The sequence below is a fragment of the Dipodomys ordii genome, unplaced genomic scaffold (assembly GCF_000151885.1).
Source record: "Dipodomys ordii isolate 6190 unplaced genomic scaffold, Dord_2.0 Scaffold17, whole genome shotgun sequence".
Taxonomy (NCBI): domain Eukaryota; kingdom Metazoa; phylum Chordata; class Mammalia; order Rodentia; family Heteromyidae; genus Dipodomys; species Dipodomys ordii.
Genome location: NW_012267233.1, coordinates 2,213,929 through 2,238,652, shown reverse-complemented (window position 1 = coordinate 2,238,652; position 24,724 = coordinate 2,213,929). Strand labels below are relative to the sequence as shown.

The 24,724-nt window shown below is 34.3% G+C and overlaps 1 protein-coding gene and 1 pseudogene across 3 annotated transcripts in view; both read right to left on the bottom strand.

The window, feature by feature from the left end:
- Csmd3 (CUB and Sushi multiple domains 3) overlaps nt 1-24,724 on the bottom strand; it is a 929,488-nt gene that overhangs the window by 404,324 nt on the left and 500,440 nt on the right. The window lies entirely within an intron of this gene.
- LOC105982857 lies at nt 20,678-22,022 on the bottom strand (annotated as a pseudogene).

Here is a 24,724-nt window from a genome sequence, read left to right as displayed (position 1 = left end):
AAGGAAAATGAAGATACGATTGGAACTTCATGAAAATGTTGTGGCAATCTGTTTTTAATTATTATTTTGCATTTTTCAGGAAAAACATACTTGTAGAAATGTGATCAAATGGCACTTGAGATTTCTTCATACATAATTCTATTTCACCTCTTCAGTACAGCAGAAACAGACAGCCAAAAACTATGTTTCAGACTGCATTGCTATAGTAGTTCTATATGCCAATTAGATTTACCAATTAGATATGTCCCCAAGATATCTGGAAAAAATAAGAGATTGATTTCCTAATATTCTTTTTTTTTGGTTAGTCATGGGACCTGAACTCTGGACCTGGGCACTGTCTCTCAGCTCTTCAGATCAAGGCTAGAGCTCTACCACTTGAGCCACAGTACCACTTACACTTTCTGCTTATGTGGTGCTAAGGAATTGAACCCAGGGCCTCAGGCATGCAAGGCAAGCACTCTACCACTGAGCCACCTTCCCAGCCCTTCCTAATAGTCTTAGTTGTTTCTCTTCGGGCTATTAAGGTTGAAGAGAAGCAAACACCACTGCTCTTCCTCCCAGTTTTATTGTAGCAATCATTATTTTTTTCTGCTTCACTGGCGGTAGAAAACCAGCGGCAATGGATCTTGCTGATCTTGATTTCCTGGTCCATAGTTAACGACAGCAGCAAATCTTCACTTTTAGTGACAAGCCCACTTAATATATTACCTTGATTTTAGTTGAGTCAGTATCTCCTCACCTACTATTTTAGGGCTCTTCTCTTAAAATCCATCTTCCCTCACGCTTTTCTAGCATTGATACAAATTTTGAAAGTACCTAATCTTCTCAAGTAAAAGCTTTTGTCTGAAGGGCACAGTGACAGGGGGAAGCTGAAGTGAAAATTCTATGCAGCACATGACATTACTCCTACTAAATTCACGGCCTCATTAACAAGTTCCCAATCACTCATTTTTCTCCTGCCTTTTACTGCCCAGATGTCCAGGCCATTCTTCCAGGTCCTTTTATTCATGTGAACATTCTAGCCAAGAGCCTTTCAACTGGACTTCTCATTTTTAATGACTGTGTCTTCTTCCTCACCTCATTCACTCCCTTCCATGATCATGGCACCATCATTGTTAATAAATGCACGGCCACTAAAATCTCAATCTAAGATTCTTTTCTAAACATTTTACAGCCATTTTCTTCAATTCCATCTCCATAACTTCTTTCCTCTTACTTATTTCATTTGTGTGTGTGTGTGTGTGTCTATAATTATGACCACTTCACTTCTTTGAATACTTATTCAAGGTTATCTTCTGTCTCTTGCTTTTTTTTTTGTTTTTCAGAAAAAAATATTAGCATTGAATAAATTGAATTCTAAAGTATTTCAAAAGCAAACCTACTTACCTAAATGTAGCTGGAAACAACTTTCAAATTATTCTAAAAATAAAACAGCCCTTAACACCCCCAATCATATACTTTTTTCTTGTTCTATATAATTTCTTATCAAACTCGATAATTACTTCCTATCCCTCTCATCTCCTCTTATATCTTTTTTTATCTAGTCTTTTTAAAGTGCTGAGAGTCATACCCTGAGACTGTTTATGCTACGCAAATGTTCTAGCGCTGAATAATAACCACAGGAAGGTCTTCAGATTTTTGCTTTTCCTCCTTCTGACTCTTAAGGTCGCAACATTTATTTATTTATTTATTTGTAATTATTTTTACTGAATAAGCAGCAGCAATCATTTATCATTTAATATAAGAACTAACAAGTTATGATGCCCCAAACAAATCTGGTCTCCTGTCTGCTTTTGTAAATACTGTTTTATTTAGAAACCACCAGATTTGTTCATTCACATTTTTTTTTGCTTGTAAATGTTAATGTATTTGACTAAGAAAAATGTTTGCCACCTCCTTGTTTAGAACTTAGAACAGTTACCTTATTTATATATTTATTTATTCACTGACATTGCTAAGCAGTAACATCACCTGGTATGAATGAGTTCACTTAGAATTAACTTTGTATGTTGGAGTTTCAGAATAGTTCATGGACTGTAACAAATGCAATAATGTGAGTTATAACTTTGAAGTTGAAAATGCTAAAAATGATCGAGATGAACTATGATTGAAGTGTAAAAGTGCAGAATAATTCTCTATTTTATAGTTAATTTTGTTGTGACCATAAAGTTGCTTAAAATAATGTCTTAAATACTTAAGTAAATGCTGGAAAATCTATTTTAAAGATTTATATATTAATGCCTGCATATTAGCATGTTCAAGAAGCTCTCATAATTTTCTTCAGCCTGGAAAGTAAAATGCCGATGGAGAAAAATACTTGTAAGTTCCTATGGTAATGAAAAAGAATAGGAAAAATGTTGAACATTGTAAAAGTAAAACAATAGTCAATGATTAACATGAAGGGAAGGAGAAGACCAAAGATTTTTCAAAGTTCAACTCTGACTGAATAGAAGAATAAACCACCAAGATGGAAGTCAGTCGATCTTATGTCATTAGTCATATGACTAAATAAATGAACCACTCACTTTGTTCAGTTCTAAATTTCTGCCAAGAAATAAATTTAATTTTAAGACAATAATTACATAGTAGGGAAGATGTTAATTATTTAATAACACTTTCCTGTTCAACTGGAGTACAGTAATATTTTTTCTAAAAAAATTACAATTTATTTGGAAATTATTAGGACAATTGGGTCAACTCTCTGTATGACAACACATGTGTCAAACATTTATATAGCTTAGTAAATAAAACATACTTGTAAAATACTTACTAACATTATTGAAGTTGCTAAGTACTTTAACAGTACTGTCTTCAGGTATTTTTAATAATTAATTTTTCTATGTTTGATATCAATAAAAAATTCTGCACTTGTTACATATATTTTGAAAATTGTAAAGTCCAAAGGTAATTAGTTTATTTTCACTAGGTACAGGACAATAGCCTTGACATCAATAAGTAGTTATAATAACTTGGAGAAATAGGTCATTATCAAATATTTTGTTCAAGTTTCTGAAACTTGTATTCATATGTAATTTTTCTTTTTATGTTTTTTTTTTTTTGGTCCTGTCATGGGGCCTGAACTCTGGGCCTGGGCGCTGTCCCTCAGCTCTTCAGCTCAAGGCTAGTGCTCTATCACTTGAGCCACAGCGCCACTTCTGGCTTTTTTCTTTTTGCTTATGTGGTGTTGAGGAATTGAACCCAGGGCCTCAGGCATGAAAAGCAAACGCTCTACCACTGAGCCACCTTCCCAGCCCAGTTTTTCTTTTTATGAAGTCAGTTGCCTAAATATTTAATTATTTGTTCTCCTACATTTCACAAAATCTTATTTTAGCAATCCATCCTCTACTCCCATTTTTCAATGTCTATTGATGTGATTATTATAATGAGTGCACAATTGAACAGCTGAATTAAATACAGATCTTTAAACATGTTTTCTATAAAGTAACTAAAAACAGGGTTCTATATTTCTATCAACCAATCATGCATAATAATTATAATAATATGAAGATACTTTCGACAATAATCTTATGCTATGTATGTATGTGTGTATGTATGTATGTATGTATGTATCTATCTATCTATCCACCTATCTATACAAGTGCACTATTTCTGAAATACCTCTTAGTATTAGTTTTTGAGGTAAAACCGAGTCTTACTTCCTGATGAGTCATATGACTAATAGTAATACAGTATTTCTAATTTTCACTTCCTGTGGTAGTTTGGTGCACTTAGCTTGTGGAAGACACCGAACTTCTCCTGAAATGGATTCAAATAAATGTATATTTTTAAGTTCTGGAATTATGACTCTCTTCAGGCTCCTTCTTAACTGAGATTACAGTTGTACTCCATTGTGCTCAGCTATTTATTGAGAAAGGGTCTTACAAATATTTCTTTAAAGACTTACCTCAAACTGTGATTTTGAGGATATGTTGTTGGGGGATATAATTTTTTGAGTTCCAGGTATATTTTAGATATGAGACCCTTGTCCATTGTATGGCTAGTAAAGATCTTTTCCCATTCATGGGTTTTCTATTGATTTTGATAGCTATGTCCTTTGCCATGTAAAGCTCTGCAAATTCAAGCAATCTCATTTATCCAACCTTTCTTTGATTTGTTGTTTCTGGGTCTCTATTAAGAAAATTTCGGCCTGTGCCAAGAAGACCTAGCATTTCTACTATTCTGTCCTATAATGTTTTCAGAGAGTCTTTGATCCATTAGGAGTTGATTCTGGTGCAGGGTGATATATAATGATCTAGCTTTAGTTTGCCCAATAAATAAGTGGGCTAAAGACGTACAGAGAAACTTCTCTGAAGAGGAAAGAAGATGGCCAAAGACACATGAAGAAATGCTCAATCTCCCTAGCCATAAGAGAAATGCAAATCAAAACAACATTGAGATACCACCTCACCCCAGTTAGAATGGCTATAATCAAGAACTCTAATTACGACAGGTGTTGGAGGCGATGTGGACAGAAGGGAGCCCTACTGCATTGTTGGTGGGAGTGTAAAATTGTTCAACCACTTTAGAAAGTAGTATGGAGGTTCCTCAAAAGACTCCACATACCCCTATGACCCAGTAATCCCACTTTGGGGCATTTACCAAACAATCACAGACAAGACCATACTAAAGATACAGCACAAATATGTTTATTGCAGCATTATTTACCATAGCTAAGATATGGAACCAGCCCAGATGCCCCTCACTAGATGAATGGATCAAGAAAATGTGGTATATATACACAATGGAAGGCTATGCCTCCATCAGAAAGAATGACATTGCCCCATTTGTTAGGAAATGGAAAGACTTGGAAAAAACTCTGTTAAGTGAAGTAAGCCAGGCCCAGAGAACATAGTTCCCATCGTTTCCCTTATTTACAATAACTAGTATATGTCTGAGACAAGCAGAAATGGTCAGGTAAGTTGACGATAGGCGAAATGAACCCCAAGATAAGGACTCAAATGTTTTCTCTTTCTTACTATTGTTTCTAACATATTTATAAGATTATTTCTTTGTTGCTTTGTATGTCCCTCCCCCACGGCATAACCCCTGTTTTCACTGTATTTGAAGTTGGTATAATTTGTGAGGGGAAGGGAAAAAACAAATCTTTTAAATAGGGATACAGGTGAACCCATTGCAACAATGAGATGTACAAGAAGAAGTGCGATGGGTGGGGGGGAGGGGAGAGGACACCGAGCGGAGGGGAGGGAGGGGAAATGGGAAGGGATGGGAAGGGGAAAGAAAGGAGGAGGCAACAATGCTTGGTAAGAAATGTACTCATTACCTTGCCCATGAAATTGTAACCTCTCTGTACGGTATTTTCACAATTATAAAAAAGAAAAAAAGAAAAAAATACAAAAAACTCTGTGATCTTCCCAAACTAAGTCTACAAGTTGCCAAGATATCAGAAATGAGCCACAAGTTCCTTGCTCAGAGTTATTCTTTACACCAATTTGTAAAATATATCCCATATTTATCTTGTTTAAAAGCTGAAGATCATAGAGCCAGTACAGGTAAATTAAAGATTAAGACAGGAGAATCCTGCCTATTTAATCTGTAACATAAGCCCTTCTGTTATTTCTTGGCTCTATGCCTACTTTTAATGAGATAGTTACATACATACAGCTCATACATACATACAGCTCAGTATCTGTTATTATGTAATGGTGTCTTATAAATAAACAGTAACCATCCAATAAAATATTTTTAATTTTCTTTGTGAAGAGTAACTACAAATAGTAGTTACTACAAGGTATTTACTATTTTAAGAAAAATTAAATATTCAACAGGGTGGCTGCTATAAAGGGAAAGATTGAATATTCCTTTCAAATACAAATTCCAAGTGACCAGAAACACTGCTAATAGTTCAAAGAAATAAAGTTTCTAGGCCCGAGGATCAAAATGCATATTTTCTAATTCATTAGTGACGATATCTATATCTATATCTATATATCATATCTATATATATTATCTATATATATCAATATCTATATATTGTGATGAGACATCACATCATTTCGTGGTTATATGGGAGAAAAAGAGCAGCATGAGTTTAGGCTTTAATATTGTTCTAATGGAAATATTCTATTCACCTGTAGACTTACATTTGAAGTCATTACACACAAAACTTTCATAAGCCAGAAAGATTTGGCTTCTGCAATCAGATAATGTTATAATACAATATTTTGCATGAATGTACATAAATTCCAAATGAAAGAATTAATGTAGAGATCAGTCCATTTTCATTGGTATTTAACTAATTTAATTATCTCTATTTGATTAAATACCAAAAAATTGTATTAAAATTTTCTTTTACCACTGCTAAGTCCAGATTCTTAACACTATCATTATATATTCTTTTTAATCTCATACAAAATTGAAAAGTAATTAAGACAGATGGTCCTAATTGAATTTACTGAGAAAAAATATCCACTTAATGATTATTTATTGATTCATTTTTGTACATCAGCTATTGTTATATGGTCATAAAATAAATTCTTGGGCTTTTTGAACTTTAATTCAAATTAAGAGTATTACAATGCCAGACCAGAAATACAAAAATGAATATAGTTTTCTTTGAATAAAGAATGTAAAACAGTGTACATTTAGAGGATCATAAATCATAAGTATTAATGAAGATCCTGCATTAAGTTTTCAGTCAAACAGTATAGAATGGATGGACTTCTGTGTAGTCATGCTCATTAATACAGAATATTTTATATTTGTTGAGATATTAATGTTTGCAATATGTGACATCCTTTACATAATTAAATAAAACGAAACTGTTCCTAATTTGTAGATAGAAATAACGTGAGTGTACTTCAATATACATTAACTAGAACTGAGTTAAATACTGCTAGAGAGCTATTCCATTTTCAATATCAATCATGGTGAGATAAATAAGTAGTAATTATATTTTCAAGTCATGCAAACCAAATAGCAAAATAAGTATGTAATACTATACTCAATGTGTATTTCATACTCATTTTTTAAAGTTTTTTTCCCCAGAAATTATTGAAAAAAACGACAAAATGAGATTCAAAACAAGTCATTGGAGCCAGGCGCTGGTGGCTCATGCCTGTAATCCTAGCTACTCAGGAGGCTGAGATCTGAGGATCAAAGTTCAAAGCCAGCCTGGGCAGGAAAGTCTGTGAGACTCTTATCTCCAATAAACCACTAGAAAACCGGAAGTGGTGCTGTGGCTCAAGTGGTAGAGCACTTGCCTTGAGATGAAGAGCACAAGGACAGCATACAAGCCCATAGTTCAAGCCCCAGGACCAACCCCCAAAAAACAACAAAAAGCAAAAACAAAAACAAAAAATGTCATTGGTGTTAAAAGTTGGAGCCCTCATCATCTGCTACGTATTGTTTTCCTGAAAGAGGACCTGAATACTTACAGAATAGTAAAACAAATAATGAAAACAATAGGACACTCTAGAACAAATCAATTAACCACGACCTATGATGTAAAGTAGTATAACCTAAAGAGAGTTTCTAAGTTTTGAAGTTTCTGAATAGAGCGACAATATTGAATCATTGTATGGATACATTCCAAGCTCTCTTTACTTAATTCAAATATGTGGATGGAGGGACTATAACTAGATGTGTCTACATCACGTTTTTTTTTATTAACTCTAAAAGAATCTTTTCCAGAAAAAGTTGAACAGATTCTAAACAAAGGAAAAAATATAGAGAGTACACCTAGAGAAGAGCAGAAACAATGCATATGATTTATCAAAAACCAAACAAAAAGAAAATTCTGTTGTAATTATTCATAAATAATTCATATGTAGTAGGAAACAAAACTTCTGATAATATTATTAATAAAAAATGTTATATGAGCAAACAAGCAAGCATAGAATGAGCAGGTCTCTTCTATAAAGATAATATAAAATACAAACATAGACTGTCTTGGCATAGAACAGTTCTGTATTATGTTACAAAGTTATTACTACTCAAGTAAAATTTTTCAAGAATGGTAATAAAAAGAAGGAAAAAAATTAAAAAAGGGTACTCTCAGTACAAACTTTTTTCAATTCTATGATACTGTCAAATTTATAATCTGCAATTTTATGGGTTTTTAATTTTATAATTTTAATTAAACAGCACTTTTGAATACCAACTATTGATAATCCCTCTGAGGTAAAGTTTAGATTCATTTTCTTCACTTTTTTCATGTTCCTGTTGATCTTTTGTGTGCAGAATCTCTTTGAATATCTTCTATAATGCTGGTTTAGTGGCAATATTTTTTTAAATGATGGAATGCTTTAAATCACTATTTAGTTATACATTTATTTAGTTTTGCAGGATAGAATTATTTGGATTTGTTAGTGTTTGGCTTTCAGTGTTTACATCATTCCAGTCCCTTCTTGCTTTTAAGGTTTCTGATGAGAAACTTGCTCTTATTTAAGTGTTCCCATATAAGTGATCTGGCCTTTCTCACAAAGAGCCATAAGTATCTGTCTTTAGTTTCTGTGCTTAAAGTTTTGATGATTGTGTAGCTAGTAGAAAATGTGAAATCAGGAAGGAACAATGGAGTAAAAGCAGACAGGCAATAATGTAATCATGTTGCTATGTGTGGTAATATATATTGAAATCGTAGATACATGTACTAAGTCTTGAAGCCAACTATAGGAATAGAAAAGAATGAAAACATTCAGAGATTACAAAAAAGGTCTGGGGCTTGAACTCAGTAGTTGATTATATTCTTAAATGTTGTGGATCCCAGAGTTAACCAAGGGTGAGGAGATACAGGAAGGAGAAAGAGAGACATAGATATAATAGACAGACAAATAGAAACAGAGAGAAACACACACAGAGAGACAGATAGACAGAGAGAAAGAAAGAACCAAGTCAACAATTCATGCACAACTGTTGTGGTAATGAAAATTAAAAATTAGAAATATTTCTATAGTATAGAAAGGAGTGATTACTTACTTTCCTAAGCTGATGAGTACTTGTTATCCTATTTCTTTATTGTTTTCTTGATAAAATTGTTTTAAAGTAAATATTTAACTAATATATTTAATTAAAAACAAATATTGGCGTGTTTTCATAAGTTAGAAATTGGAAAGATATAGATAGATTAGAAGTACCATAAATTAATTCAATAATTTTCTTTGTGAAATAAAAAATAGTACCTAAATTTTGTTAATTAATGATAAACAGAGATGTGTGCACATTTTCTTGTTTAATATTCATATTTTATCATATATTGCTTTTGTTATTAAAACAATGATTACAAATAATTACTCAATAAAAATTAAAATAAAAAATAGAATTAATTTTGCAGAAACGAAATATTTCCCCGAAATATTTCTCCTCATATTTCTGAGAAAGGTGAAAATATCTTTGTGTGCTAGCATTGTAGTTGACAGGTAATGAAGCAAAATTAAATGAAGTTGTATTTGGGAGGCAAAGATCTTATTGTAAACATGGAGCAGAAATGGCACGAGTTTATATGTACTAGGAATTCTTTTTGAATGTTGAACATTCTTTATAGGGTTTTTCTATGTGACCTGTTTATGGAGAGAACATAAAGAAAAAACAAGAGGGTATCTCTACTGAGTAAAACAGAGCTATCAACTTGCTGTCAGAAGTTTTGGGAAATTACAATACAAAAACCACATTGTATACACTTGTATCTTTCACGTACTACCAGACATTTGTTCAACAAATATTTAAGAGTTTAATGATACCAAACTTCCATATTTCATTTCTGTCCCAAATTCTTTGTGCTTTCAATTTCTATTTTTAAGTGGCTCAATTGTTTATATCTTTGAAGTCTTCATAGAGCAAAAAACATGAATATTGTATAAAGTGCCAAAACTTATTTTGAAATATTCAAGGAATCAGAGAAAGAAAAATGGACCTTTGTGGCTGGAGAAATGGTTGAATGGGAGAAAAAAATGATGAAATATACAAACTATACACTCGGAGATAGTCAAAATGACAGAAAACTATGAAAGTAGGTCAGAACTTAAGCAATGGGAATAAAATAATTATGATGGCATTTTCCAGATTATATGGGAACATAGGATTCTTTGTTCAGTGAAAGCAGTGCATAATGTTGAGGGTTCTAATTCAAAAAAGAAAGACATTTTTCAATAGACTCAGAAGTCAGGATGTAATTAACCATGTTCTTTTTCTCTGTCATGGTGAAAGTTATTACATTAGTGAAGAAAAATGTTATTTAGTGTCTCTTTTCAAAACACACAGATGTCATATTTTAATTCAAAAGATGGTAGTATTTAAAATATTTGAATAAAAGCTAAACCTTCAATTGATTAAATCAACAAGCTGTTCTCTCTCTGTGTCTCTGTCTCTCTGTCTCTGTCTCTGTCTCTCTCTCTCTTCCCCCCCTCTCTTTCTATATTTGGTGAGGGTCATAGTCATTTGAATTCAAGGTTTCATGCCTGTTTTACCACTTGAATGATGGCCATAGCCTTTAATTTAATTTTTCGATATGATCTTACACATTTACTGGAACCAACCACAGACCATGATCCTCTTTATTTTATACTCTCAAGGAGCTGCAATTCAGACATGCACTATGATACTTCCATTTACAATAGCTTTCATTTATTATAAAAATCATTAATTTCTAGTGTTTGTTAGCAGGGTATTCAGTAATTATTTCAGTATCATATGGGTTTCTAGTGGGAAAACAGATTTTATCCATCATTTAGGCAAGAGTGATTAATTTAATAGATGTAAATTAGATGTTCAAAGAGAAGAGCTAGGAAAATGATTGTCAGTAAGCAGACAAAAGCATTCAGTATATCAGGAATTACAAGTCATGGAAAAGTGATGCTGGTAATTTTAGCTCTGTGTAGTTTTACAGTAGGCAAATTGCAGTGACAAGTTCCAGAAACTTATGGCAAAGCCACATTATTGGACATTCAGAGAAGCTTTTAGACTTTTCATCCTCTTTAGAACAATACCTCTGTTTCTCTTTTGTTTAAAATCCTCATCAAGTGCTTCCCATTGGACAAATTGATACTGAATTCTGCTGGCAACTATGTCTGTTTCCTACAGATGAAGACTTCCCTCCCCACAAGGAAGAACAAACATTGTTAGAAATTAATTGGCTTTCATCACCAATTTTGATGATAATTTCTAATGACAATGAGGAAGGTAAAGACTATTGGAAAAAACTATTTACTACCAAAGTGCCTTGTAATAGAGGAGGGGCGGAAACAATATGAGTAAATGGATTTATATAATCCAAACGTGTGCAAAGCAAAGGGATTTTGTCTGGGTCAATATCCTGTAATCTTAGCTACTTGGAAAGTGGAAAGAGTAGGATACTGACTCGAGACCAGGGCAAGCAACAAACTGGTGGGACTTTGTCTTAAAGAATAATGTTGATGTAAAGTTCATTTTCGACATAACGTCTTATATATCTTATTGGTGCAATGGGTCCACCAGTATCCCTATTTAAACAACTTTTTTTCCTGTCCACTCCACAACTTATACCAACATCAAATACAATGAAAACAGAGTTTATGCCATGGGGGAGGGACATACAAAGCACAAAAAATATCTTATAAATATGTTAGACACATATTTATAGAAAAAAAAATTTGAGTTCTTAACTTGGGGTTCATTTCACTTAACATCAACTTATCTGACTATTTCTGATTGTCTCAGACATATGCTGGCCAGGGGTGGGGGGGGATGGATGGGGGTGATGGGAAGGGATGGGGGATGGTAAGAGGAAATAAAGGAGGAGGCAACAATGCTTGATAAGAAATGCACTCATTACTTTGCCCATGTAATTGTAACCCCTCTGTACAGTATTTTCACAAGAAAAAAAAAGAAAAAGAAAAAAAGAATAATGTTGATAGAGTTGCATATATATGTATATATGTGTGTGTGTGTATATGTGTATGTGTGTATATATATATATATATATATATATATATATATATATATATATATTCCAAGGTACACAAGAAGCAGAGTTAGTAAAACACGGTTGTGAGATCAAACCAGGCAAAAAGCCTGAAAAATAACCAAAGTAAAAAAAAAAAAAGAACTGTGTTTGTGGCCCAAATGGTTGAACTCTGGACAAGAAAGCAAGTTTCACTGAATTTAAAACTCTATTCCACTAACACACACACTTACACACATACACAAACACATATATACCATACATGCAAATGAAATACAAGTAGATATTCCAGTCACATTTTTAAAAAAATTAAAAGGCTGATGTATCTTTGAATGACAATGCTAACATCCAGAAAAATGAAATTGTTATAAATTCAAATCAAAACAACATTGAGATACCACCTCATCCCAGTTAGAATGGCTATAATCAAGAACTCTAATAACAACAGATGCTGGAGGGGATGTGAACAGAAGGGAACCTTACTGTGTTGTTGGCGGGAGTGTAAACTTGCTAAACCACTTTGGAAAGCAGTATGGAGATTCCTCAAAAGACTCCACATAGAGCTACCCTATGACCCAGCAATCCCACTTTTGGGCATTTATCCAAGTGACCACAAACAAGACCATACTAAAGCTACCAGCACAACTATGTTTATTGCAGCATTATTTACCATAGCTAAGATATGGAACCAACCCAGATGCCCCTCATTAGATGAATGGATCAAGAAAATGTGGTATGTATACACAATGGAATTCTATGCCTCCATCAGAAAGAATGGCATTGCCACATTTGTAAGGAAATAGAAAGACTTGGAACAAATTATATTAAGTGAAATAAGCCATGCCCAAAGAAACATAGCTCTCATGGTTTCCCTTATTTTTAATAACTAGTATATGTCTGAGACAATCAGAAATGGTCAGGTAAGTTGATGTTAAGCGAAATGTACCCCAAGATAAGGATTCAAACGTTTTATTCTTTCTTGCAATTGTTTCTAGTACATTTATAAGATGATTTCTTTGTTGCTTTGTATGCCCCTCCCCGACGATATAACCCCTGTTTTCATTGTATTTGGTGTTGGCATACTTTGTGGAGGGGAAGGGAAAAAAACAAATTGGAAAAAGGTGGACCCATTGCAGCAATGAGATGTACAAGTCGTTATTTCGAAAAATGAACTTTACAACTTTAGAAGGGGCAGGGGGGTTGTGGAGGGAGGAGAAGGGGGGAAGAGGGAGGAAGATGGGAAGAGATAGGAAGGGGAAACAAAGGGGACAACAATGTTTGATAAGAAATGTACTCATTACCTTGCCCATGTAATTGTAACCCCTCTGTACAGTATTTTCACAATAACAAATAAATAAATAATGAAAGCTTTATTCCCTTAGTAGATCCCTAATACCAGATCTCAAAAGAATGGAGAATAGAAATAAATTGTTTCAGTTTGGTTAGTAACTATCCAAACAAAATGGTAAGACATGTTACTACGTCAATTTTTTCAACATTTGTTTTCAATACTACAATCTCTAGTTATGTAAAAAGGGAGTAAAATACAAGTCACTCATTTTTAGCATATATTTAAAGCAGGTGATATAAAAATACATTAAGCTTGCAACAGGTGCTTGTACCAGGTACAGAGGTTTGTTTTCTCGGGTAGTGAAATAAAATTATCTCAAGAACTTCTAGTAAACTTCAGATAAATGTTTAAAATTGTCTTCTTTCCTAAAAGAATAAATGTATGCCAGATGCAAATGGCTCACACCTATAATTCTAATTACTCAGGAGCTTGAGATCTGAGAATTGCAGATTCAAAGCCATCCTGGGATGGCAAGATTGGAGGATTCTAACTGAGAATTAGGTAACTTTCTTTTCTGTCTCAAGTGATTTGATGGAGGGACCTTTACACTAAACCTCATAATTTTCCTTCATGGAAGAGCAATTTCCAGAAATAGAAAGTATAAGAAAAATTCCCATGAGTGTAATTTATATTACCATTTGCTTTTCTTGGAAGGAAGTTAATAGTGCAATTGTCTTGGCATGGTCTTCTAAGCTGTACATATTCTACATTAGAACACAAGATTCAGTAGGTACTGAATTGAAGACTGTATTTTAGAACTTTTCTTTTCCTCTGTTTTACTAGTTTTCTTTTTGTTTTTGCATTTGTGTGTGTGTGTGTGTGTGTGTGTGTGTGTGTGTGTTTGTGTATTTCAATACTGAGGCTTAAACTCAGGGTCTAGGCAACATTCTTTAGGATTTTTGTTCAAGATAGTGTTTCTACCTCTTGAGCCGCAACTTCACTTTCAGCTTTTCAAAGTTGGAAGTTGGAAAACGCAATACAGATATGGCATGTTGTTTTTATTAGAATGACTCAATGAAACTTTAAGGGCACATGATCTAAGAAACAATGGTATTTCTGAATACCTGCACAGTATTAGCATTTTGTGATATTTTGTTTTGGTTCTTGGTGAAAACTATTAAAAACTATTTAAAAAATCAAAGTTTTCATTGTTAACATGGAATTATTCATCTATTTTGATTATTCTATAAAGTGCATCTACTTTCATTATACATTTTCTGTGTCTGCCTGGTTCTAAATTTCTTTTTCAGCCACCGAGTTCTCTGTTAGATGAATGTGGAACCACTGATTTTCAATTTCTTCAAAATCTTTATTGTTATGTACATGAGAAGTGATTTCTATGCTCCTTTCAGGGTAAAACAGAATCCAGTGGTCTACAAATAAGATATTTTTAATATTGGTACTTTCAACCAAACAAATTATACACATTAAATATTCTTTGTAAAACTTAATTTTACTTCATATCTCTTATATGACAAATCATGAAGTATTCTGATTGGCTAGTTATGTTAAGGCTTTGGTCTAATCTTAACATGAATCTGTATTACATAAGCTCAACTTGTTGCTTTAACCAACAGGAAAATTGCACAACTAGAAGAGATAACCAGAGGAAAACTCATCTAAAAACATGTTGTGAATCTACATAAACCCATAAGTTATTTGCCAAATAACTTAATTTGTCTAGGCTTCATATCCTTGTATGCTAGTCAGCTGTTATAAAGCATTACAAAACAACACATTTGAAGTTCAATAGGTAACAAATGTGTTGTTTTGTAATGTGGTCGATAATGCAGTTTATAATGGGGACAATATTTACTTAAACAAACTTAAGCTATGATTTACAAGACTTTCAGATCCACTCTGAAAATTGTTTTTTGGGTTTTTTTGTTTGTGTTTATCTAGGATTGCATAAGCAATTGAAAAATAATCAAACATTTAATCTCTAACTATACATTAATCCAAGTTTTAATCTATAAATATAGAAATGAGAATTTTTTATAAAAATAATAAAGATTTCCATTAGAGTAATAATAATATTCCTAGCTTTATAGTTCCATGCTACTCTGCTGCATAAACTTGACATTAATTGAAACTATTAATACTAAAGAGTCAACATATACAAATATTGAAAAAATTCCTGTTGGATCTGACTTTCAGATTTTATAATAAATCAGTAGGAAGATAATTAAGAAAATAGATGTTCTTCTGTTTTTCTGCAACTGATCACAAGGATAATATTACATTGAAGAACAATTCTGGTCTCAAATAAATGGAATACAACAATAAAATAATTGACAATACAACAATACAGCAATAAAATAATCATTTCCATCTTACTTAGTAACTAAGGTCTATAATAGACCAGAACTCTAAGGGGAAATGATAAGACCAGTTCAGATAGCTGTGAGGTTAATGTGCTTACATCATGAATTTTATGACATATATGTCACATGTATTTGGTAACCTATGAAAAAAAACTCTGTACTATAGAAAGATGAGAGAGGATGTTCTTAACTTTTATTTTACATATTCCGTTCAAGTCCTAGTAAAATCTAAACTCAGATTTCAAATTGATATAAGAAAGCCTCAGTGGCAAAATGACAAAATTTATACTGCATTGCATTATATAGAAATAACCTTTCAAACTGTAATTGATTTCTGCTGTATGATTAAATTTCTGTTGGCAATACTTAAAGAATAACTGCCAAACAGCAATTGCATATGGTGACAGAATACAAAAAATTGCAATAGAACACTCATTCTGTGTTTGATTAATGTATAGAGTACCATATACTATTCAATTTGCAAACAATAAATTGATTTTATTTGCAAATTATGATTATAGAGTATGTTATTTGCTCAGCTTCCAGTTATTTACTGTAATTTTCTTTGTCAGAATATAATCTTGATTGAAAGAAATCTTATACATAAGCAAGATCCCATCTGGTCGTAATAGCAACCATACCCAGAATAATATTTATTATTTGTTTAGTATTATATGTGTCAGGCATTTTTAAGTATTTTATTGTGATCATCTCAATAATTCTATGAGTTACTGCTATTAACCACATGGTACAAGTAGGAGAATACTTAGGCAAATGAGTCATTTCCTATGCTTCTATTGATACCAAGTATTGGTATCCCAAGTTAAATCAGTTCATATAATGCCAACACAACTTTCTTAACCTTTGTGTTATCTGCTCCTCCATACAGAAAAGCCCAACTGCACAAGTCAATTCGATAATCAATTTTGCTTAAATTGTAGAGAATATGCTATTTCCATAATAATAATCAATCAAGCATACAGTTTTAGGTCAAAATATTTTTTTCTTATCTAATTATGTAGACTGGTTAGTTTGACTTTTAGTTTTCAAACACAGTCATTGGTGGAGTAAGGAGGGTGGGAGGGGAATGACATCTCACCTGACCCTGTAAGAGAGTACCAAGAAAATTTTAAGGAAGCACTTGGTTATTTGTTGAGACAATATGAAGAATGATATATCAGCTTTCATCTTTTCTTCTTTTTCCTTCACATTATACTTAATTGCTCTGTTATTCATAGCTAAGAAGCTTAATCTGCCACTTCTATAAAAATGTATCACAAAAAAAAAAAAGATCTGTCTGGGCTGGAAGGTGGCTCAGTGGTAGAGTGCTTGCTTTGCATGCAAGAGGCCCTCAGCCCCTCAGCACCACATAAGCAGAAAAACCCAGAAGTGGCACTGTAGCTCAAGTGGTAGAACACTAGCCTTGAGCTGAAGAGCCTGAGGGACAGCACCCAGGCCCAGAGTTCATACCCAACGACCAACTAAAAAAAGATCATGTATCAACATAGCAGGTTCTAAATATTTCATTTAAAATGTGAAATACTTTTATTAATTTTTTAAGAGTCAAGAAATAAATTCTACAATGAAAGTATTCTTACTTTCAAATTTCCCCTGGAAATGAAGTGAGTTTTAGGAGTAGTGTGGCACCTTACAACGATAGTGTATTTCTATTTAGTAGACGGATGTCCACTCAGAACTGCAGCAACAATATTCAACTGAAGCAGGGATTTCCAGTCCTGGCTTCTCTTCCAGAGAATGGTTCAGGGGATCCCCAAGAGTGTTGTAACTAACGTATTCTAATGTGAGTGAGAGAGGCTTGTAAGACACTGCCAATAATATCTATTCCTGGAAAACATTGTCCTTTTAAGCCACAGTACAAGAAAATAGTCTGCTTTGTAAATGTGTGTGTATTTGAGTAAACTCCCCAGAGTTGTAACATCTACAACTTTTCTTTACTAATATAGGAAGAAAAACAGTGATCAAAAATATTGGGCTGATTAAAAGGTAGCTCATATTATTTTAAAGAAGCATATGACACTGGAGGCATACATATAAAGAATATATGATAGACTTGCTCCTTATTTAGAGAGTTTAATCTTTAACCTCTCTTCTATGACAACATAGCAGTATTTTGGTTTCCAAGTAAATCACTGGAATCTATGTTAGGTTAGAGTCTCTGGGAAAATTTTCTTTTTTTATTTATTTTTTATTTTAAATACATTTTTATTGTAAAAATACTGTACAGAGGGGTTACAGTTACATGAGCAATGAGTGAGTACATTTCCTATCAAGCATTGTTGCCTCCTCCTTTGTTTATTCTCCTACCAGCCCTTCCCTCCCACCTCCACAACTACACTGCTCCCCCCAACTCCTAAATTGTAAATTTTGCTTTTCCACATAGTGTCTTGTACATCTCATTGCTATAATAGGTCAACCTGTATCCCTATTTAAGCATTTTGTTTTTTCCCCTCCCCTCCACAAATTAGAGAAGTGTATATACAAGAAATTTTCTTTTTATGATTGTTACCCCTCTTTTATGTTTTATGACAAAGGTATTTGCCAAAATTCTTAAAAAATTTTATATAATAGTTATTAAATGTTTATTGTAGTAATCAATAGATTTTTAAAGCCTGTGACTAATTTGAATTTTCAAAATCATACCATTTAAAAACTAAAATTATACATTTATTTAAAAACACTTTTGTGCATTTATTTGTTTTTACTTACAATTTGTATACAGGTGTTATTGTTTCCAATGCATTATGCTATATCTGCATACCTATGTGTGTGTATATGTGAACAAGTTGGAATAAATGAAATTGGCATTACTGTATTTTAGTGGACCCCTTCTCCCATTAAGTGGGATTTGATGAAAGTGTATGTTAGTTCACAAGAAAAACTGTGTACAAAACAGGATACAATCATGATTCCATTCATGAAAAGTTTATTACCAGTCTCAACTATTGGTTACTTTCCATTGACAATAGTGGTCATTTAACATAGATGTTTTGCATATGTCACCACCAGATGGCATTCTTGGGTCTGTAGTCAGGCACAGACATTTCTGAATTAAGAACTACTTCATTAAGTGAATCTTCTTAACAAAAATGTGTCGGTATCATTTTTATAAATGTGTTATCAATTAGGTGCAAGTGCTTAAAGATATTTAGTTCTGGTTGCTTCCTTTATTCACTTCAGGAAATTTCTTTCATTTTTCACACTTTATGTTGCCATCTAAAAATAAATGCTATTGGACTAGAGGCTCCATTGAAACAATACATAATATGAAGCAGCTGTCTGTCCATGGCACTGTGGAGAAAGTGCTGCTATAGCAATGAATCCTCAATGCTTTTAAATAGCATCACACAGAAGAGAGCTATGCAGTAGGGTTCTTTAACTGATTTTAATTAATTCAATGGCCAAATTCACTGTTTATTTCCATGTCCATGTGGACATACTGAAAATAAGTAGTGGGTAGGAGCCAACAAGAAATACTGAGAACTTTTGATTTTATTATAGATTATAAGGAACAAACTGTAAAATATTGAGGTTCTTTTCTAGCAGGTTGTCTTTTGACTGGTTTATGTTAAGATCTTTTACATTTGATAAAGTTAAATGGAGTGGTGTAGATATCAGTGAACACAAGATGATATTTTACTATATGTTACTGTAGCTTATGGGACTTTTTTCTCAATGAGATGCATGGTTGAAATGTTTAGCAATGGGGAGTAAAACACACAGAGAAACTAGTTGCTACTTATCAATTGTGAAAAAAATGATTTAATGGCTTATGTAATAATCTATACAATCAATATTTTCAACATTTGAATCTGCATTTTGGCATTTTATATACTCAAAATAAATAATTAAAAAGCATTTGTTATTAAGATTTGGAAATTTGAAACTGAAGATGCCTTTACAAATGAGGTTAAGGAATATATTTGTGTTTTTTTGGTTTGTTTTTTTCATTTGATACAGTTTATTTTTAAGTGTTTTGTTTTTTTGAGGGGTCCGGTTGTGGGGCCTGAACTCTGGGCCTGGGCGCTGTCCCTCAGCTCTTCAGCTCAAGGCTAGCGCTGTACCACTTGAGCCACAGCACCAATTCCAGCTTTTTTCTTTTTGCTTATGTGGTGCTGAGGAGTTGAACGCAGGGCCTCATGCATACAAGGCAAGTGCTCTACCACTGAGCCACCTTCCCAGCCCGCTAAAGTTTATTTTTAAAAAAGAATAATAATTTATACCTTTGGCAAAATAAAAGAACTTGTAATATAAATGTTTCTTAGAAACCTATGAAAAGATAACATAACAATATTAATAAATCGATATAACACTGCAGCAAAAATAATAATGATTCTATTGCTATGACAATTGAAGATATTTCTGGCTTTTACCCAGCAATATTTCTGGAAGGTTCTCTGCATTCTTCCTTTCTCTTAAAAATGAAATGTGCTTTTATTTTAAGAACACCTAACACATACAAGTCTAAATTTAGGAAGTTGATCAAGGTTATTTATGTGTGTCACAAAATAATTCTTTACCACAAAAGTTTATAAATGTTTCTGTTCCTGATCCTTAAATACAATTTTTTGCTAAAATGTTTAGAGTATGATTAACCAAATACGAATGTCCCCAATTTCTTTCTGGTTATACCGCTCTTGCAAAAAGTGAGATGTGCAGGTGAGAGTTGGACGTCAGACCTGACTGGAGAGAATACTATTACTCTCAGCATTGAAGAAATGGCGGGGGACACAGCTCCTCACCAATTTTTCGTTTGTTCCATCCTGAACTCTTATCTTTCTTGTCTTGATGACTTTCTAGTAAACTCTGTCCCTATCAGGTACTCTCAGGATTTAAGGAAAAAAAAAAAAAAGGAGGAAGTCACAGGAAGGAGACACCTGAATGAATTAGTGAGTCACTCCAGTGGAATGCAGTAAGGGAGAGAATTGGAAGCTCCGAGTATGAATTCGAACATGACTGAGAAAAGCAAGAACAATCTGGAAACTTCCATGTTGAAGCCCTGTTCCAGTAATGGCTTCAGACTTCCTGGGGAGCAGCAGAGTTCAGTCAGGTCCTCCTTGGATGTGACAGGTGTTCAGAATAGACGAGAACTTACTTGTCACACTCCTCCAGGTTCCCGTCAGTACAGTGATAATGCTGCTCACAGAACTCCTGAATCCAGCTGCAGGCCTCCAGCACCATCACCTCTGGGACTGTGATCACCACTCGGAAGAAATTCGGATACTCGAAGCACGTTGCTGGAGGCAATGGACAGATTGCTCAGCCACCAACTGCCCAACTGCCCTGTGAACTCCACATCGTTCTCGAATTCTGGGAAATGGTGCATCTCAATGCTAACCATGAGGTACATGGCCCCAGAGGGGCGGACGGACTGGCTGGAGTCCGGGGATGGCCGCCAATGTTGCATAGCACAGATCAGCATTGGACTTGAGGAAACTTAGGGTGTGTGGTAGAACTCTTGAGGGGTACGACGGAGGATGCTTTTCAGAGCTCCCTGGACAATGGTACAGGGACCCAAGATTCGCTGACTCAGATTCACCAGCCCATCTCAGATCTCATTGCCAAGAATATCTCTTCGGTCATGGATGAGGATCCAGCCCATCCTCCAGCCAGGATCCAGCCAGCGCTTGGCCAGCCCGCCACAGGACAGAATGGGGACATAGGTGCTGAGAGTGTCCAAGGGTTCATATTTGCAATCTGAAAACACCATGTCTCCATAGATCTCATCGGCCTTGCAGCCACCTCCAGGCTCTTCTGAAGGTGACTCTTCCTGAACACCGACCCACAGGGGTTTGATGGGTTGTTGACAACGAAGCAAGCTGTCTTTTATCAATCAGAGATTCCAGTTGTTTCAGATCAATTTCCCAAGACTGCTCAGACAATAGATTGTAGAGTTTGACCTCCATTCCCATAGATTCAGCCAAAGTCCTGTAGAAAAATAATTCAGGTCTCGGAACAAGGATGTTTTGTCCTCGGTTGGCCAGCACAGCTAGACAAAGTTCAATAGCCTGACTACAGCCACTTGTCAGAATGACCTCCTTAGCTTCCAGCGGTGCCTCAGGACAGCGGTGATAGGAAGCAATCTCCTCCCAGCAGGACAGGTAGCCAATGGACGGGGCGTAGACAGTGTATTTCTCCGAGTCCAGAGCGTCTTTCATTGCTTGGTTAACTTCAGGGTCTGTGGTCAGATTTCCAAACACAGTAGGGTCTCCGATGGACAGAGAAATCATGGTTTTGTTTGGATTCGGCTTGACCTTCATGCTGTCCATGATGGCCCGAATGGGATTGAAAGTTTGATTGGCCATGTCACCGACCACCGGGGCTTCCTGCCTTTCATTTTTCCTGGCAATGAGCTTCTCCCCCCGATGTTGACATGTACATCCAGAACTGGAGGCAGACTGCTATTGCTGCTCATCTGAATCATGTAGGAGTCCATCCCCACGAAGCCCTTCCACAAATAGGAGAAGCAGTTCCAATGAGCCAAACCTGAATGCTCACCAGTTCTCTAACCAGAATAGGAATATACTTGTGTAAGTTAATCTTTTTAGACTTCAGGGAAAACTAGTGTTAGCACTGAGTTGAGTGGGCATCAGAGGGAAGTTACAAATAGGCAGTAGGGAAAAATATTCTATGTCTAATATGCTAATATGTGTGTGCATCTACGTACATATGTATACCTAAAGTACATATATGTTGGACCTAGAAAACATATATACATACCTATATATCATATACATTATATTTACATTATATATACATATGTATTATATAATATAATGAATAGGGGGGAAAAGAGAGAACAAGATGTCTGTTCAAGAGAAGAAAATTGGAAGTGGCACGTGAATGATGGGTAATAAGAAATAAAAGAGAAAATGGTAGAGAGGATTGTCATACAATACAATTAGGATATGTGAGGAAAAACAGTATGTGGGGTCAGAAGAACTTGTCATATAAATAAGGAGAAATGGAAGTAGCACTTTCACTCAAAGTGACAAAGTATTAGTATTGAACAAATGAGCTCTGGGTCAGCACACAGACCCTGAGTTCAAGCCCCATGACTAAATAATAGTAAGAATAAGAATATATATGTATATATATAGAGAGAGACAGACAGACAGACAGACAGACAGACAGTCAGACATAGACAGACAGACAGATAGATAGATAGATAGATAGATAGATAGAAAAATTACAAACAGATAAATAGTATTACAACATACTAACTTAGCCAAGGATTATATATATACAAGGGATAAAGACAGTTGTTAAAGGTAAGAATGTAAAGGGATTGACTCAGATTGATATCATAGATTTTATCTTTACCCATTGAAAGGATGACTTTGAGAAAACTAAGCAAGCAAACTGGAGTCTATATTAATTGTCAGACAACAACTATCTAACACGTAGGCTTAAATGTTAAAAAGAGGATTTATTTGAATTTGAAAAACTCTTTAGAGCTGGTGGCAGGAGGAATTAGCATTGATGTGGAAACTGAAAGAAAAAGGAAAGGGTGAGATTTAGGTTAATGCAAGTTGAATATGATAATTAGGATTTTGAATGCATGAGACTGACATTTTTGGATCAAGTACCTGAGTCAGGACATTTTCTTGGACAGTGAAACAAGCAGCTGCTGAAATGTGATTTGTAAACTGTGCATCAAGATATATCTTTCATCACAGTTCTATTGTCCATATCCAATTTATCTCCTGACCGTTCTGAATTCAGTGGACAGTTCTTCAAGTACTTATTATGACTAAGGACTTCTTGTTTTTCACTTTTATCTTCAGGTCCTAGTTTTCAAGTTTCATTTTTTTTTTTTTTTTACCAGATTTCACATGTTAGTTCATGCCAACTCTTTCTGTGAGTCTTTATAAGCAATTCCATGTAAGCAATGTATCCTACCATATATTTTTTCCATGTTCATTGATGTTGATTGAATCTCAGTACTACTACCACAAACTTAACCTGTCTCCAATAATTTTTGGATAATAACTAATTGAGTATCTCTAGTCCTTTGTTTCCAGTAATGCTTCATGATTTGAAGCCAGGTGTATGATCTCACACATGAAATTTCAGCTACATGGGAGGTGGAGATAAGGAGAATCTCAGCTCCTGGCCAGTGGAAGCAAGATTCTGTCTCAACAAACAATCTAGGAGCTGGATTCATATATATGTATGTATATGTGTATACATACATATATATGAATATCACAAGTTATTTGGGAGGCATATATAAAGAATTATGGACTGAGACTAACTTTAGGGAAAAAAACAACACCCTACCTGAAAAACAAATAAAGCAATAAAAAGGGCTGAGAAAAATGGCTCACATGGTAGAGCACCTGCCCAGCAAGAGCTTGCCCTGAATTCAAACCAAGAAAGAAAAAGCAAAACAGCAACTTGATCATCTCAATCAGTAACTTATCTTTCTTTTCTATCTGACTTGAAGTAACCCTCCATATATTTTTTACTTCATTTGGTGGAGTTTTCTATGATATACAGGACTTCTATAGGATCAGTCATTATATTGGAGCGTTCTCATTTCTGTCTACCCACCATCATATGTTGAGCTATCAGGTACACAGATGTATTCTATGAAGAAAATAATCACACACATTAAATAAAATAGCTTACAGAAGCTTAACTGACTTGTCTTGACTCTAAGCCACATTACCTCATTCTGTGAAGGATAAGAATAATTAAATTGCCCAGAAGGAAAGCTCCTCCTGCAGTATATTTTTGGTAAGAAGTTGTAAAGTCAGATTAAACATAATAGAGGTCTCTGTCTTTATCTAGGGTTAGATAACAATATCTCTTTTCTCCTTTATTTTTAATATCTCCTAGGAGCTTTACCTTTCTGTTACATGTTGTATTTGATAATAAAAATACCACACATATTTAGCAACAAATTGCTTCCATAAATAAACATACCAGCAACTAATACTTAAGAAAAATTATTATGGAAGAGACAAGATGGCGGAGGAGAAGCTGGAAGCTGAACAAGCTCTCGCATAGAAAGCAGTTTTAGAGTTCCAGTGAACAGTCCTAAGCCAGAGAAACACACCAAGTGTGCCATCACAGGACAGAGAGTTAGACAAGTGAGAGAAAGCCAAGGAAAGAATACACATCTGAGCACCA